Raw genomic sequence first — 15227 nt, forward strand, 5'->3', positions numbered from 1 at the left:
TTTCCCATTCTACCATAGCAGTATCCTTATCATCCCCCTCTCTTCATGTGAAAAAAAGGATATTCAGGATGGACATAAGCTCATTCCAAGTATAAATATTAGATTCCAAGAATTGGTCCAGCTGTTCTGACAGTCTCCCTGGATCTTCCTTTAAGCTTTTCATTTCCTTTTTAAAATTCCTTACCTCAGTAGTACTGAGGGGAGCATTAATAAACTCAGTTTTCCCAGCACCCAAAGGCACCTCCCAAAAAAGGGACATCTCAGATGGTTGCTTAAGTCTGAGAGGAAGATTTCTTTGGTCCAATAAGAGTTGTTTCAATTCCTTCCTGAGGGGACTATGACAGGGTTCTCTCAAGGTTATTAAATCCTCTCCTTCCTCTAGAGGGGCCTGAGCAGTGGAAGCCAAAGCAACAGGAGGGGGTCTGTACAGGGGAGGAAGAGACAGGAGAGTATCCTGCAAATGGAGCTTCTGTTCCCTCAGCCTATCCCTGTCCTTCTACATCTGGAGCTGTGGCAGCCAAAGTGCTGCATAGGAACTTTCTTCCAAATGGGAAGGCTCCTTAACATTTATATATAAATTTAACTTTTAACATACTCAGTTCTTGTCCTTGGGCTAAATAGTATCTCCAAGATCGTGTCCTCCCCATATGGAACATTATTTTGTCATTTTCTTCTTATTTTTCCATTTAATCACAGGAGAAATCATCCCACTTTTGTAATGTGTTTCCTAAAGTACTGCCTAACATTATCTTAGATTCAAGCTCCAATTTATTGGAGTCCATTTTGGAATTTAGTAGGAAACTTTCTCTTTCCCTAAACCAATAATCACAGAGAGGTCACCCCCTTCCAGCAGTAATCCAGAGGAGCTTACTAGGCTCAGTTCCTTTCAATGGATCACTGAGTCCTTAAAGTCAGAAGCCATTGTTAGTTTTCCTGGGTCAGAGAATCCTCACAATTGTGATCCCAGAGTCCCATTTGGCTTACTTGCAAGTTATTCTCATATAATTTGTGTGACTGATCCTCTCATTGGCCAGCTGTGCTTTTTGTCTCTTAGTCTATGAGAGCTTATTTTCATTATTTATTTATTTTCAAATTTATTAATTTATTATTTATTATTATCAGTCTCTGCTCTAATGAGTCCATCTCTTCAGGATCTTACTTCCCCACATCTGGATCTCCCCCATCAAGTACAAAGACTATCAGGGTTGCTCTCCTGACAGGTATGGGGGTGATGAGAGTTGCTAGTGAGAGAGCACAAATCCCGGATGAGCCCACAGAAAACTGTATGGGACAATGACCATTGAACCCAAAATAATTCAGATAGATGATTTCTCAGAGCCAGAGCAGAAAGCAATTTATTCAATTCCTGTGGGTATAGGGCATCACCTCAACTAGTATAGTCTGGTGGAGGGAGGCAAAGCACAGGCAACAGAGCAGGTTTTTAATACCCTGAAACAACTTTACCCCATCTTGGACCCAGCTGTTCCTGACTTGGTATCAGGATTCACAATGTGTCACAAGAACCCTCTCCACCCTCAGGTTAAAAGAACAGGGGACTATAGATTACAAAGTGGTTTGTGGGAGATTAAGCAAGAGTACAAAGGAGGGGGAGGTAGTTTCTGGAACTGTGACCCTAAACTATGGCAATCTTTCAGAGTCAGTTTTCTGAGAAGATTTCACATCCTCTCCCTCCCACTCAGCTCCATATTACTTGATATTTTACATAAGACCTCTCATATCTCCCTTTCTAGTTAGTCTAGGGTAAAAAACATGCACAGGACATTTGATTTATAAATGGTAGTATCAATGTGCTAATATATATGTATATAGTGAAAAAACTGCCAAATGGACCAAAATACTTGTATTTTGCCAGTCAGTACATTCTCTTCACAGTAAAGAAGAAAACCAAATCAGTTAGTTGATGAGTCCTGAATCTGAACGAGGACATTTCTATGACTGGAACGCTGTCAGTAATCACATATGTGTGCATGTGTGTGTGTGTATGTGTGTGTGTGTGATGCTCCTTTCATAGTATATATAAAATGCTCCTTTCATAGTTTTATAAATTCAAAATGGGAAGGTATCTTAGAAGGCATATGATACAATTTCTCAAAGTACTTCCTATGTATTAGGCACTGAGCTAAGTAATAAGAATACAAAGAAAGGCAAAAGGCAGTCCCTACTCTCAGGAGTTTCAAAATATAATAGGGGAAACAACTACGTAAAAACAAGCTACAGACAGGACAAATCAGGAATAATCACCAGAAGGAAGACACTAGAATTAAAAGGAATTGGGGAAAGGCTTCCTGAAGAAGATAGGATTTTAGGTGAAACTTAAAGGATACCAGGAAAGAAACAATACAGAGAGAAAGAAAATGAAGCCCAGGAAGATTGACTGACTTGGCCAAGTTTGTGCAAAAAAATGAACATAAGAAACAGGATATGAACTTGAGTTGAGAATTTTTCCCACTGTACCATTCTACAGATGAAGAATTTGGAGGCAAAGATAACATGACTTACATAAGGTCAAGAGGTAGTAAATGACAGAGACTGCTTGAACCTATTCCCAACCTAGTTCTTTTCCATTGTATGATATTAGAGATCTATAATTTATCTATCCATTCATCTATCCTTCCATCCACCCATCATCTACCTATAATCTATCCATCATCTATCAACTTTCAATCATCTAGCTCTCTCTATATTCAATATGACAAATTCCCATTCTTGTATTTTTTCTTTGTATTTTTTTACCATTTTATTTTTCTAAATATATGTAAAGATAGTTTTCAGCATTCATTTTTATATGTGTTCCAAATTTTTCTCCCTTCCTTATCTCCCCTCTATCTAAGACAGTAAGCAATCTGAAATAGATTATGTAAAACCCTATTAAATGTATTTCCATATTTGTCATGTTGTACAAAAAAATCAGACCAAAAGGAGAAAAAACACAAGAAAACAACCAAAAAATGTGAAAATACTATAGTTTGGTTCACATTGTCTCCATAATTCTGTCTCTTGATGCAGATGGTGTTTTCCATCTCAAGTCTATTGGAATTGTCTTGAATCATTGCATTGGTGAGAAAAGCCAAGTCCATCATAGTTGATCATCATAAAATCTTGTTACTGTGTACAATGTTCTGCTGATTCTGATCATTTAATTCAGTAGCAATTCATGGAAGTTTTCTGGGATTTTCTGTAATTTTTGTATTTTCTTTTTCTTCAAAATTTTATTTGGACCAAGTTCTGTGATGACCATGTATTTAAAATCAGCCAGAGTCAGGAATTCAGGTTAAGGGAAAAATCTTCAATCTTTATTCTTTTTGAGGTGAAGGGGCATTGTGATAGCAATATGGGCAGCTGCGACAGGATACCAGCCAGCAGAGGTGAAGGGGGACTGCAGGTGAAGCGGGGGGTGCGATAGCAATGCGAGCAGCTGTGTCAAGAAACCAGCCAGCAGTCTCTCTTTCCGCTTCTTGTTCCACTCCCCTGCCTCCACCCACCAAAATCATCATTTCCCATACAACACACAAAGAGTGGGCAGGGGCCATTCTTTCTCCAGCATATATATTAATAGAGTATGGTCCAATTACTATTTAGCCTCACATGCTTGGGACCTCAGTGCATCAACTCAAGCCTCAGCCCATTACATCTCCTGCTTTCTTTTGTTTTAGAACACAGGTGGTCATGCCATCCCGGACTCCTCAGGACTTTTCAGGAAAGGAGGTGAAAACACTGAAAAGGAGGTGATCATGCCCTCCCTGACATCTCAGGAAGATGAAAAGCACCAAAGGGAAGTGGGGGTTGCTAGTGGATTTCTGGGCTGAAGGGTCTTATTATGCACAAACCCATCAGCTTGGGAGGTATTACACAAGCACATAGCAATAATGCAGAGGCTATTAGTGATGACCCTCCCCATAGTCAGTGCAGGCTTGATGTGGTGTAATAAGCATGAATTGTACATGCAAGTAACAGTATAACAAACAATATAAATCAACATGGTGTTGTAAAAGATTGCCAGAAGTCCTAGAAGGAGAGTATGTAAACAGCAGTCACACATATACCTTCTTCAGCAGCCAAGAGATAGTCCAAAACCAATTTATTGTCCATTGCTTCACATATCAGGGAATCCAATGATCCCCCCAAGTTTTTGAAGTCCTGCAAAAGTCTTTTTATGTGTTAGGGAATCCAATGATTCCAGCAGATTTTGAAGTCCTATAACATTTCTCAGAAAATCCAATGATTTCTGAGGGCTTTCAAGTCTTATGTCTCAAAGAATCCAATGATTCCTGAGGGCTTTCAAGTCTTATGTCTCAAAGAATCCAATGATTCCTGAGGGTTTTCAAGTCCTACAACAATCTTATGTCTCAGAGAATCCAATGATTCCTGAGGGTTTTGAAGTCCAACAATTTTCTATGTCCATGAGTCAAATGCCATAACTACCATGCTCTTTCAATGGTGAGCACAATCAGCAACAGAATCACCCGATATTTCTTGGGTCTTCTCCTTCGTTTCAAGGGTCTGCTCTGTCTCTCTGCAATGGACAAGATGAATATGGCTCATTGGCACTCATCTGATTCCTTCTCCACCTGTAGAGATACAAGCAAACCCTTTCCCCCAAACAGTTAGCCTATCTGGTCCCTTCCATTCACCACTTTCTGGATCTCTCCACATTACCTGGCGATTATCTAAAGCTAGTGGAGCTGCTCACACTGCCCTTCTGGTGGGTTATAAAACCTGTTTGCTGGAGCCAGTGCATCTTTGTCAAAAATCAAGAAGTTAATAGTATAAAGGGTTAGATTTAGAAGTTCTCTAGGGTTACCTGTGGCTCCCCCTTTCTTTTGTTTTTGGAGCAGTTTTAATGTCTCTGTTTCTCCTCTCTACTATTGTCTGTCCTTGATGATTAAAAGGTAAGCCAGTGGTGTGTAAAATCTTATACTGTGCACAAAAGTGTGCAAAATGTTTGGAGGTATATGAAGGACCATTGTCTGTTTTTATTGCTTGTGGCACACCCATAATGCAAATGCTTGCGTGAGGAATTCAGTGACCACTCGGGCTGTCTCTTTTGCTCCTAGTATTGCAAAGGTGAATCCTGAAAAGGTGTCTACCACAATGTATTTATAATGGGTCACATACATTTGCCAGATTTCATTGGGTTTCAAACCACAAGGGTTCTTCCCTGGAGGCAGTGTAGGAGCATGGAAAGGAAGGCAAGCCGTACAGGCTTTTACTATGCTCCTAGCTTCCTCTCTTGTTATTCCAAATTGTAAACGTAAAGCTCGAGTAGCCTGATGATATTTATAATGAGATGCCTGAGCTTCTTGGAATAAAGGAGTATTGACCAACATAGTTAGAAGGCTATCTGCCTTTGAATTATCATCAAAAATGGGACCTGGAAGTCCCCTATGAGAGTGGACATGCAAAATATAAATCTTACCTGGATGCTTTCTCACTTGCTCTTGAAGTTCCTTAAAGAGTTGATATATATTAGAGGTTACAAATTTTATTTGGGCTGTGGCAATTCTTTGTACCACACCTACTGAATAGACTGAATCAGATATTATATTTATGTCTCCTGGATAATAAGTAAGAGCTAGAATGATCGCATATAATTCATTCCGCTGAATGGACTGAAAAGGAGTTCTGACTATTCTCTTTATAGTTAAGTCATAAGAGTATACAGCACACATATTATGTTTGGATGCATCTGTAAAGATAGTTGGCCCTTTAAGAGGAACTTTAGAAACTTTTTCTTCAAGAATCCATTGCCAATTATGTAAAAGTCTGGTTATCTTTAAAGGAGACCCATGTGTAAAATTTGGAGCCATGGCTAATAAAATTTGCCACTCTGGGATGGTCTCACAGCACACATTAATTTGTATATTGGTGTAAAAGGTGTATATCTTGTCAGGTCTTGTCCCAGATAATTGTATTGCTCACTTAATGGCCTTTAATAAAATTCTAGCTATTACCAAGCACTGGGTAAGGAGTAAGGCTTTGTTCTGGTTGTGCCGGGAGGTTCACCCACTCTATCACCTTGTCTCCTTGATGAAGGACTGCTGTGGGTGCCTCTTGTGTGGCAAAAAACTGTTATTTCCAAGAGTTTTTTGAGTGACTCTTTCAACCACATTGGATAAAGCCAGTTCAACTTTTCTCAAAGCCTCTTGAGCTTCTTTTGTAAACTGGCGTGGTGAATTTAAAGCACTGTCTCCCCTTAAAATGTCATATAATGGTTGTAACTGATAGGTAGTCAAGCCTAACACTGGTCGCATCCATTGGCTATCTCCTATCAATTTCTGAAAATCATTTAAAGTATTTAGCTTCTCTGTTCTCAAGGACAGTTTTTATACTGTAAGCACCTTAGGGTATACTTCGTATCCTAAATATTGAAAAGGAGCATGTCTTTGAATTTTTTCTTCAGCTATGTACAATTTGTAATTCCTTAGTGTTTCTATGGTCTTTTGTAGACATGCATCTAACATTTGTTCCTCAGGTGCACATCCCAATATATCATCCATATAATGTAATAGCATAACTTTTGGAAATGCTTTTCTTACTGGAGCAAGAGCAGCAGCAACATACATTTGACACATAGTGGGGCTGTTTTTCATTCCCTGTGGCAAAATGTCCATTCATATCTTTTATAAGGCTCAGCTAAGTTAACACTAGGCACTGAAAAGGCAAATCTTTTTATATCCTCCTTATCCAGAGGGATAGAATAGAAACAATCCTTAATATCTATGACCCAAAGAGACCATTCTCTAGGCAATTGAGTAGGAGATGGAAGTCCAGGCTGAAGAGTTCCCATAGTTTCCATCTGTTCATTCACTTTTCTTAAATCAGTGAGCATCCTCCATTTTCCTGATTTCTTTTTTACAACAAACACTGGGGAATTCCAAGGACTTAGAGAAGGTTGTAAGTGCCCTTGTTCAAGTTGCTCCTGTATTATATCTGATAAGGCCTGAATTTTATTGCTACCTAAGGGCCACTGTTCTATCCACACTGGTGTATCAGTTTTCCATTGGACAGGAACAGGTGAAAGTGTTGGCAGGCCTTCAACAGCAGCCCTGCTTAAAAAAACGAAATACTCATTTTTAATCCTAATTGCTGTAAAACATCTCTTCCCCACAGATTGATGGGGATTTTTTTCAACTATAAAAGCAGTAAAAACTCCTGTTTTGCCTTCAAAAGTCCATCTCATAGGGGCAGCACTAACTTCAGCTGCTATTGATCCTCCTACACCAGACATGTAGGTGTCTGCTTTAATCTTTGGCCAGTGACTGGGCCAATTGGCACCTGTAATGACTGTATGGTCTGCACCTGTGTCTACCAATCCTTCTAATGGTAGGCCATTTATATAGATTGTGAGCATAGGTCGGTCAGCTGTTACAGCTGCTGTCTGGATTTTGTGGTCTGGAGTCAGAATCTGGGCGACTATCACCAGGTTGCTTATTAGGATTCTGTATGAGTAAACCTGATGCTACTACTTCTCCTGGGTGATAAGTCACACATTGTCTACCTGTATTAGTGACTGGGATATTATCTATACATTCTCCAGTTTCCCACATCAGTGTGTGGATGGACACTGTTTTGTACGTACAAAAAGGAGGTGAAATGGTTAAGCCTACTGTGCCTGGAGGCCAGGGATCCACAGGCTGGAGAGGAACAGATTTCACCTCTCCAGGAGGTATCTCAGTTGTCCCAGCTGCATACAGCTCTATTCTCCCCAATTGTAATTCCTTTATCCCATCAGGTTGCTTCCTGGCTGGTTGATTGTGTAATCCCCTTCTCCCATCATATAGCTTTCTGGCTGATTGGTCATGTCTGGGTACTGGACTTGTAGGCACTCTCTGGGTACACCATTGGCTGCCATCATGCTCCAAGTGTTTTTTGCCTTGGGCCCTGGGGCTGGGTCCCTCATACTGTTTCCCTGAATCTGTCTACATTCTGAGGCCCAATGGAAGCCTCTGTTGCATTTTGGACATGGGGTATTGGGTCTTATTCTTCCACCCTGTTTTCTCATTCTGTCTCTATACAAACATTGAGCTTTCAGATCCTACTTTTCCACACTGAAAGCATCTACGAGTCTCTCTGGAAGTCCCTTGCCAAAAGGGACTCTGTCTCCCCATGTTTGGATTTTGGGAAGTCTGCATCATAGCCTGGCTATAAAAGGCATTTGTGCCCACTGTGGCACAGCGTCTTATGAGCTCCTCTAAAGGAGCATCCTTGTTCAGTCCTAGTATAATTCTTCTGCAAACCTCATTATCATTTTCCTTAGTAAGTTGCCTTACAGACATTTTGTCTGTTACTGCCTTTTCCCCATTAGTTCTTGCGATAGCTGTCTGGAAATGTCCCACAAGTCAGCAAAGGATTCATTTGGCCCTTGTGTTATTTTTGTGAAGGCCCCACCCTTGTCATCTTTATTGTGGAGAGAAGCCCACACTTTGATAGCATTAGCAGCAATTTGCTCATATGCTGCTATGGAATAATTAATCTGTACTGCGACGTCTGCATAGGAACCTACACCTGTTAGTAGGTCATAGGTGATTGCAGCATGAACTCCATTTTGACTATTTTGTTGGGCTTGTATCCTACAGAGCTCACTATATTCAGAAAGTCACAAGTAGTTTTGTCCAGGTTCTAGGCATACCCTTGCTATAGATTTCCAGTCATTAGGGGTCAAGATTTCAAAAGCCAAATTCTGTAATAACATCTTAACGTAAGCTAATGTAGCCCTATGAAAAGGGTGCAAGCCTTTTTCAGGTCTTTGAGGATTTCTATATCAAAAGAAGTATATTTTCTACTTTCTTGACCTGAAGAATTAAACTGTTGAATTACAGGAAAAATGTGATGTTGAAATTCCAATACATAAAATTAAAAAAAAAAAAAAAAAAAAAGAAAGAAAGAAAAGAAATTCCGATACATCTCTCCCTTCCACTTGGCCTTAATTAGTCCCTTTTGCAATCTAGTCATAGAAGCGGCTGGATGCTGGGGGGGAGTTGCTGGTGTTGTCACTGCCCCCCCAACTACTCCTCCCTCCATCCCGGAGGGTGGAGTTGATGGAGGAGAGTCAAATTACCTGCTCCTTAGGTGAGGCTGAAGCTGCCTCAGATTCACCACACCCTTGAGCCTCACTTAAGTCATCCTGTGGGGATACATTCATTAATCTGTTCATTATCTTCCTCCTTTATCTCAGGCTTCCCCATTTGGCTGTTCTTAGAGCTTTTTTTTTTTTCCATAACTTATACGATCCTTTAAGGCCAACCGTATTATATTGTATAAATAGAATGCCTTGATGGAAATTGAATGAGGACCGTTTTCGTTGTAATATGTGGAGAGCTGTTGCCCAATTAATGTCTACTGTAAGAAGAGGCTTGGAGATGGAAAGCATATATAGAGGCCTTCTTCCCTGTACTTTTCTGTTTAGCATTCAAGCCTATTCACAATGTGGCATCACTTTACTTTTTCAACATTTCAGCTCATACGATGTTCCAATTAAACTGATGTCCCACATCCTCTGAAAATGTACTGAGATTTAATGAATATTTTGAATAGTTTATCTTCAATTAAAAGTGAGAGCCCCTCTACAAAAATTTCCAATGTAGTAAAGATCAGAAAGAAAACAAAATTGGGAAAAAATTTTTATATGGTTTTTCAGATAAAGGTCTCATATCATACATTTTTAGGCAGTTTCTCAGATAAAGTTTAAGTCATTTCCAAATTGATAAATGCTCTAAAGATATGAACAGACAGTTTTTCGTGAAGAAATCAAAAGAATATAAAGTCAAATAAACCACTATTGATTAGAGAAATACAAATTAAAACAACTTGGAGATCATACCTATCAGAATGGATAAAATGATAGAAGGGGAAAGTGGCAAATATTGGAGGAAATAAGGAAAAATTGAAACACTGATTCACTGGTGGAACTATGCACTGATCCAACTATTTTGGAGAGCAATTGAGAATTATGCCCCCAAAAAACTGTATATATCTTTTGACCCAGATATACTATTATTAGGTATGTTTCCAAATGTGATTAGAAAAAAAGGAAAATAACTTAAACATTCTAATATATTTATAGTAGATCTCTTTATGGTAGCAAAGAACTGCAAATTGAGGGGATCATTGTCAATTGGGAAATAACTAAAAAAGATGTGATATATGATGAAGACAATACTATTGTACTGTAGGAAATAATGAGCTGTTTTGATTAAAATAAAAACTATGGAAAGACTTGCATGAAATAAAAAAGAGCAAAATTAACAGAATGAATTAAGAGAATTTTGTATATTATTAGTAATGGCAATATTATTTTAAGAACAACTCTGAACAAAATCATTTTGAGTATTATATTCAAATCAACTAAAAAGGACCTATGAAGGAAAATGCTGTCCACATTCAGTGAAAGTATGTTTATATGATATTTGTGTCTAAATGACAGCCTTTTCTAGGGTGGGGTAAGAAAGGAAGAAGAAAAAGTGTAAGCAGAGAGCAAAAGAAACCCCCTTCTTTTTTTTTAACTTGGAAAATCAGGAGAGTTTTAAAAAATAATCCTCATAATGTCTATTACATAGTTTTTCCCAAAAAAAGTAAACTGTGAAGTGGAAATTCATAGTTTTATATGGAATATTCTTGTTTATATTGTGCTGTGTACATAGAAAATATTCTTTTTTTTTGTATTGAAGTTCAAAATAAATTTTTTTTCAGAGATTACAAAAAATACATTCCTGTTGGATTTTCCAAAACATTTGCATGTATAAACATTCTGTTCTACCCTATACCTTAAGCAAGTCTTGCAAATCAATCTGGGATAATACCAAGATGATAGGGAAAAGGTAGGACTCCCTGGAACTCTCAAATTTCTCTCCCAACAACTTTAACTCATCAAAGAATTTTGATGCAGCAGAGTTCATAGAAACATAATGTAAAAAACAATTTCCATCCAAGACAATTTAGATTCTTGCAGGAAAGGTCTGTCATACCAGGGTGAGAATGGGGGATGATGCAGAGCCGGCAACACCTCAAGAAATCAACTTCAGGCTAAGCTTCAGCAAGTCAGCAACTGGGTTTGGAGACAAATGAATCAAATTTCTTGGATTCTTGGTTTACAGATGATAAGAGGGTTTGACAACTACTCAGAGGGAGATTTATAGGGTCTCTTTGCTGGCATTAGGTACAGGACTCTTGTTGCATTGCCCATATGCAGATCCTGTTCTCAGTCCTGGGTTGTAGTCCCCAAGTGAGAAGGGGCACTAGGATAACAGAGCATAAAATTTCAGGGAAGAAGGGCCCCTCATCACAGTTTCAGAGTGGAAAAGAGTGCTTGTGGTTGCTCAGTTCAGAGTATAGGGCAGGAAAAGAGGACACATCACTTCTAGGGTCACATTATCTTGGAAGAACTAAAAACATACAGACCCCAAAACAAACTCTAAAAACAGTTGCACAAAAATACTAAAACTTGGGAAAATGTCCCCTCCACCCTAAGAGCAGAGCCCAACTTTAATATAAGTTAAAAGTCAAGAAATAAGTTGGGAAAATGAGCAAAAAATAACAAAAACAAAAACAAAAACCTGATCATAAAAGGTTACTATGGTAACAGAGAAGAACAAAACAAACTCAGAAGATGACAACAATGTCAGGCCTGCTATTATACCCAAAGTCTCAAACAAAAATGTGAATTGGTTTCAGACCAAAAAATCAATTCATGCAAAAGCTCAAAAAAAAAAAAGATTTAAAAAATTTAGAGGGAAAACTGGAGAAATAAATGAAAGTGACAAAAAGAAAATTATGAAAATGATGTTCCTCTTGGTAAAAGAGCCACAAAAAATACTGAAGAAAATAACATAAATACAGAATAGGCCAAATGGTAAAAGGCACAAAAATCTATTCCAGAGAATTCCTTAAAAAGCAGTACTGGCAACATCAAATAAATAAATAAATAAACAAAAATTCACTGAAGAAAAGACCTTTTTAAAAAGTAGAGTCAGTCAACTGGAAAAGGAGATACAAAAGTTCACTGAAGAAAATAATTCCTTAAAAATTAGAATTGGGCCAAAGGAAGTTAATGACTCCACAAGATAGCAAGAAACAATAAAACAAAATCAAAAGAATAAACAATAGAAAACAAAGTGAAATCACTCACTGGAAAAACAACTCATCTGGAAAATAGACCTAGGAGAGAATTTTAAAAATTATTAAACTGTCTGAAAGCATGCTTTAAAAAAATCTAGAAATTATCTTTCAAGAAATTATCATGGAAAACTGGCCCAACATTCTAGAAATATGAAATAAAATAGAAATTGAAGAATTCATCTATCACCTCCTAAAAAAAAGAGCCTCTAATTAAAAATCCCAAGAATATTAGAGACAAATTTCAGAGATCCCAGGTCAAGAAGAAAATACTGTGACCAACCAGAAAGAAACAATTCAAACATCATGGAGCCACAGGATAACACAAATTAGCAGGATATATATATATATATATATATAGAGAGAGAGAGAGAGAGATATGTATGTATGTATAATTAAAACTTTTTATTTTTATTTTCAAAACATAGGTATGGATAATTTTTCAACATTGACCCTTGCAAAAACTTGTGTTGCAAATTTTCCCCTTGGGAAATTTGTAGATGGCAAATAATCCAATATATATTAAACATGTTTAAAAATATATTAAATCCAATATATGCATACATATTTATACAATTATCTTACTGCACAAGAAAAATCAGATCAAAAAAAGAAAAAAATGAGAAAGAAAACAAATGCAAGCAAATAACAAAAAGAGTAAAAATGCTATGTTGTGATTTACACTCAGTTCTCACAGTCCACTCTTTGGGTGTAAATGGCTCTCTTCATCACAAGATCACTGGAACTGACCTCAATCAAGTCATTGCTAAAAAGAGCCACATCCATCAGAATTGATCATCACATACTCTTGTTGTTGCCATGTACAATGATATACTGGTTCTGGTCATTTCACTTAGCTTCATTCAGTTCATGCAAGTCTCTCCAGGCCTCTCTGAAATCATCATGCTAATTGTTTCTTATAGAACAATTATATTCCATAAGATTCATATACCATAACTTATTCAACCATTTTCCAACTGATGGGCATCCTCTCAGTTTCTAGTTTCTTGCCACTACAAAAAGGGCTTCCACAAACTCTTTTGCACATGTGGGTCCCTTTCCCTCTTTTAAGAACTCTTTGGGATATAAACCCAGTAGAAACAATGCTGGATCAAAGAGTATGTACAGTTTGATAACCTTTTGAGCATAGTCCCAAATTGCTATCCAAAATAGTTAGATCAGTTCACAACTCCACCAACAATATATCAGTGTCTCAGTTTTCCCATATCCCCTTCAATATTCATAATAATCTTTTCCTCTCAGCCAATCTGAGAGGTATATAGTAGAACCTCACAGTTGTCTTACTTTGCATTTCTCTGATCAACAGTGATTTAGAGCACCTTTTTAAATGATTAGAAATGGTTGCAATTTCATCTCAAAATTGTCTGTTCATATCCTTTGACCATTTATCAATTAGAGAATGGCTTGAATTTTTATAAATTTTAGCCAATTCTCTATATATTTAGAAATGAGGCCTTTATCAGAACCTTTGAATGTAAAAATGTTTTCCCAGTTTATTGCTTCCCTTCTAATCTTGTTTGCATTAGTTTTGTTTGTAAAAAACTTAATATAATCAAAATTATCTATTGCCGTTAAATAATGAGCTCCAGTTCTTCTTTGGTCACAAATTTCTTCCTTCTCCACAGATCTGAGAGGTAAACTAGCCTATGTTTTTTCTAATTTGCTTATAGTATTACTATGTCTAAATCATGGACCCATTTCGACCTTATCTTGGTATACGCTGTTAGGTCTGGGTCTATGACTACTTTTTGCCATACTAGTTTCCAATTTTCCCAGCAGTTTTTGTCAAATAGTGAGTTCTTATCCCAAAAGCTGGAGTTGTTGAGTTTGTCAAACACTAGATTACTATAGTCATCGACTATTTTGTCCTATGAACTTAACCTATTCCACTGATCAACTTTCTTAGCCAGTACCAAATAATTTTGATGATCACTGCTTTGTAATATAGTTTTAGGTCTGCTACAGCTAGACCAATTTCATTTGCATTTTTTCACTAATTCCCTTGAAATTCTTGACCTTTTGCTCTTCCAGATGAATTTTTTAATTTTTTTTTAACTCTATAAAACAATTTCTTGGGAGTTTGATTGGTATGACACTCAATAAGTAGATTTTGGTAGTCATTTTTTATATTCACTCAGCCTATCCACGAGCATTAATATTTTTCCAATTGATTATATCTGACTTTGTGTGTAAAGTGTTTTGTACTTGTGTTCATATAGTTTCTGACTTTGTCTTGGTAGGTAGACTCCCAAATATTTCATATTATCTACAGTTATTTTAAATGGAATTTTTCTTTGTATCTCTTGCTATTGGACTTCGTTGGTAATATATAAAAATGCTGATTTCTGTGGATTTTGCATCCTGCAACATGGCTAAAGTTGGGAATTGTTTCTACTAGTTTTTGAGTTGATTCTCTAAACTTCTATATCATCATATCATCTGCAAAGGGTGATAATTTGATTTCCTCATTACGTACTCTAATTCCTTTCATTTCTTTTTCTTCTCTTATTGCCAAAGCTGATGGTTCTAATACAATATTGAATAGTAATGGTGATAGTGGGCAACCTTGTTTCACCCTCATCTTATTGAGAATGGTTCTAGTTTATCCCCATTACATATAAAGGTAGCATCTATATTAAAGGATCAGAAAGCTTGGAATATATTATTCTAGAAGGCAAAGAAGAATTACCTACACAGCAAAAATATAATCCTTTGGAGGTAAAATGTAGATATTAAATGAAATAAAGGACTTTCAAACATCTCTGATGTAAAGATCAAAGTTGTAAAAAAAAATGTGACTTTTACGTGCAAGACTCAAGAGAAGCATAAAAAGATAAAAAGGAAAAAAATCATAAGAGTTTCAATGAGGTTAAACAGTTTACATTTTTACATGGGAAGATGACACTTGTAACTCCTAAGAACTTTCTCATTATTAGGGCAGTTAAAAGTATACATAGAAGGCACAAAAATAGAAGGGGAAAAAGAGAAGATGGGGGAGAACTAATAAAAAGAAGGGCTTATTGGGGGAGGCTGTTGCTCCAAAGCAACACTTTGGAGGGAATAGGATGGAAGGA

Source organism: Antechinus flavipes, chromosome 2, assembly GCF_016432865.1.
Source record: "Antechinus flavipes isolate AdamAnt ecotype Samford, QLD, Australia chromosome 2, AdamAnt_v2, whole genome shotgun sequence".
NCBI classification, from domain to species: Eukaryota; Metazoa; Chordata; class Mammalia; order Dasyuromorphia; family Dasyuridae; genus Antechinus; species Antechinus flavipes.